The sequence below is a fragment of the Triticum urartu genome, chromosome 3, assembly GCF_003073215.2.
Source record: "Triticum urartu cultivar G1812 chromosome 3, Tu2.1, whole genome shotgun sequence".
Taxonomy (NCBI): Eukaryota; Viridiplantae; Streptophyta; class Magnoliopsida; order Poales; family Poaceae; genus Triticum; species Triticum urartu.
The window spans coordinates 290,022,756-290,026,045 of record NC_053024.1 but is presented as its reverse complement, the minus strand read 5'-3'; positions in this window follow the sequence as shown (position 1 = coordinate 290,026,045).

Genomic DNA, 3,290 nt, shown 5'->3' with positions numbered 1-3,290 from the left:
TCTTCTCTCGCTAGACATCGAGACCGACGCCGCTGCTACCCAGTATGACTACTGTGTTGACGACCCCTCCTTGCCAGAGCAACCAGGCAAGCCCGCCCTTGATCAACTCGATATCGCCTATTCTTCTCTCCACTGCTTGCATTAGAGTAGTGCAGCATGTTACTGTTTTCGGTTAATCCTATTCTAATGCATAGCCTGTCTTTGCTACTACTGTTGTCACCTTTACCTGCAATCCTAATTGCTTAGTATAGGATGCTAGTTTATCATCAGTGGCCCTACATTCTTGTCCGTCTGCCAGGCTATACTATCGGGTCGTGATCACTCAGGAGGTGATCATGGGTATATACTTATATACATAATATATGATACCCGTGGTGACTAAAGTCGGGTCGGCTTGTAGAGTACCCGCGAGTGATTCACGGATTGGGACCGAAAGGACGTTTGTCCTGACGGCCCTCTGAGTGGACGTTTATGGCAGAGCGATAGGGCAGGTTGAGACCACCAGGTGAGAGGTGGGCCTGGACCTGGTTGGCGTCCGCGATTACATCAATTAAAATGCTTAACGAGATCTTGGTATCTGATCTGAGTCTGGCCACTGGCCTATACGCACTAACCAACTACACAAGAACAGTTATGGGCACTCGACGTCGTGGTATCAGCCGAAGCCTTCTTGACGTAAGCGACTGAGCGGTGTGCGCTGGATTGGACTGCAACGCTTGCTCTTGTATTAAGGAGGCTAGGTCTGCTTCCAGACGTGTATGCAACGTGCAGGTGTGCAATGGGCGATGGGCCCAGACCCCTGCGCGCATAGGATTTAGACCGGTGTGCTGACCTCTCTATTGTGCCTAGGTAGGGCTGTGACGTGTTGATCTTCCATGTTCGGGCATGACCTAGGAAAGTGTGTCCGGCCAGAGGGATTGAGCGTGTTGGGCAATGTGGTGCACCCCTCCAGGGAAGTTGATCTATTCGAATAGCCGTGTCCCTCGGTAAAAGGACGACCCGAAGTTGTACTTCGACCTTATGACAACTAGAACCGGATAGTTAATAAAATACACCCTTTCAAGTGCCAGATACAACACAGTGATCCCTCTCTCACAGGGCGACGAGGGGAGGATCACCGGGTAGGATTGTGCTATACGATGATCCTTGGTGAACTTACCATCTACTCTCTTCTACTACTTCAAGATGGAGGCTGCCAGAAGCGTAGTTGTCAGTGGGAAGGACACCTATGGGATCACTGGGATCCATTCTACAGCCGGCGGGTGCGGGGTCGTGGTGAGAGTAGGTTCAGGAGCTAGCACACAGATCGTTTATCTAGGTTTGGGCCGCGAGGATGCGTAAGACCCTAGTCCTGCTTTGGTGGATGTATTGAGTGTTCTTGAGCTTTTTGAACTAGATACGGTGGTTGTGCCATTCCAAAAAGCCAAATCCCTCTCCTGGTCACCTCGGGCCTCCTTTTATAGGAAAAAGGAGTTGCCATAGTGGCACACAGGAGGTGGAAAGGCCTACAGTGCACGAGCTTATCACACGGCATTATAGAACAAAGTGCATTAAATGCGCTATGTAGGTGTCCATTAGCTTTATTGGGGACGGGAACGAGGCCCGTCCCGTCTGTCGTCGCTCCACCTCACTTCGACACGCGCCCAGGCTAGCGATGCATGCAGCGCCATGTAGTCAGGCAAGCAGCTGAGCTGGTGCGGTGGTAGGGCCTTCATGAAGATCTGCATTCCGCCATGCAGGTGCTTGCCCGGCTGGTTGGGCTGGCAGCTGCATGCGAATGGTTGCAGAGTCTTGGCTGGTGCGGGCCTCGCAGTGGCCCTACTGGCGTCCTCGGCAAGGGCCTTGCCGGGGGCCCGGCAAGGGTCTTGCCATGGGGTCATAGTCGTCCCCGGCAAGACGCTTGCCGGGGGTCTTGGGGATTTCCTTGGCGAGGACCCCGTCGAGGGTCGTCGTCTCCCGATCCTCATCTGATCTCATATATCTATGGTCTTGACAAAGATCTGCATGCCACCACGGAGGTGCCTCCCGAGGCCTGGTCCCAACGTACTTGTTGACGGTGTTCCGAACCTTTGGGCTCAAGGGTGGCTTGCTCTACTGGCGTTGGGAAGTTGCCCCAGCAAGGCTCTTGCCGGGGCTGCTGAGGCTGCCCTGGCAAGGGTCCTGCCAGGGGAGTCCGCCTTGCCCACTTTTCTCTTTGTGTTTCTGGTCTTAGCGTTGCCTCTAATCGCCTTGCGCCTTTGGCTTCTCTCCGGCTTCCCTCCTTTCCCTTGCTTAGTGTGGCCATGGGCGTAGCTCCGACTGTCCGTGCACAAGTAAAGGGTTGAAAAGGAGCGCCCCTACTTTTGTACACCGACAGGAGCCCCCGGACCTGGACCACACATAACTTTGTTGAGCCAGGCCCAAAACGGTGCGCGAGCAGTCGGGGCAGGATTTTACCGCAGTAACTTTTCATCCACCGCGCTTCCCAAAACCCGCGTGTGACATGGGGGTCATGCGTGGGGCGGTATCCGCACGCTTGCATCACATTGTAGTTAATAGGAAAAGAGGCGGCACGCGCCTTCCCTGTAAAAGGGAATAACTGCATGCGCGCTGCTCATTTACCCCCTGCATCTCTCCAATCTCGGAACCGCTGCCCCTTCTCCTTCCTTTGCAAGATTTTTCCTTTGCTCGCCGCCGCTGTGTCTTTGCCGCCCTGCGTCTTCTACTTCTCGCAGCCACCATGGCTCCCAAAACTAGGAACAAAGGCAATGGAGTGGCCAAGGACTCCGGGGCAGCGGATCCGCCGGAGAGCGAGTTGGTGGTGCGGCGGACGCAGCTCGCGTACTTCCCCTCGACGGTTGACATGTTCGAGCTCCGGGACTGCTTCAAGCCCCTGTGAGGGTGCAAGACAGGGGAGGGGGGGGGGGGGGGGGGGCGGAGACGATGGGGCATCCAGCCACGCGCGTCATCCCCGCCAATTGCGCCGAGGCCACCCCAAATCGGTACCCGTTCTTCATTGATTACTTTTCCTGCGGCCTTTGCCCCCTTTCTCTGATTTCTTCAACAATATCATGCACACATTTGCCTTCCACCTTTTGGATTTCAATCCAAACACCGTGGCATGCATGACTCTGTTCGCCCATCTCTTTGAGGGCTTCACTAGAGTTCTTCCCAACACGGCGCTCTTCCGCCATTATTTTTACACCCGCATCCAGAAGGGAGGCGCCATTTATGGTCGCGTCACCTAGATCCCAAGGTCCAAAGGGACGTACCCGGAGGGCGCCCAGAAGGAGAGGTGGGAGGAATGGTGG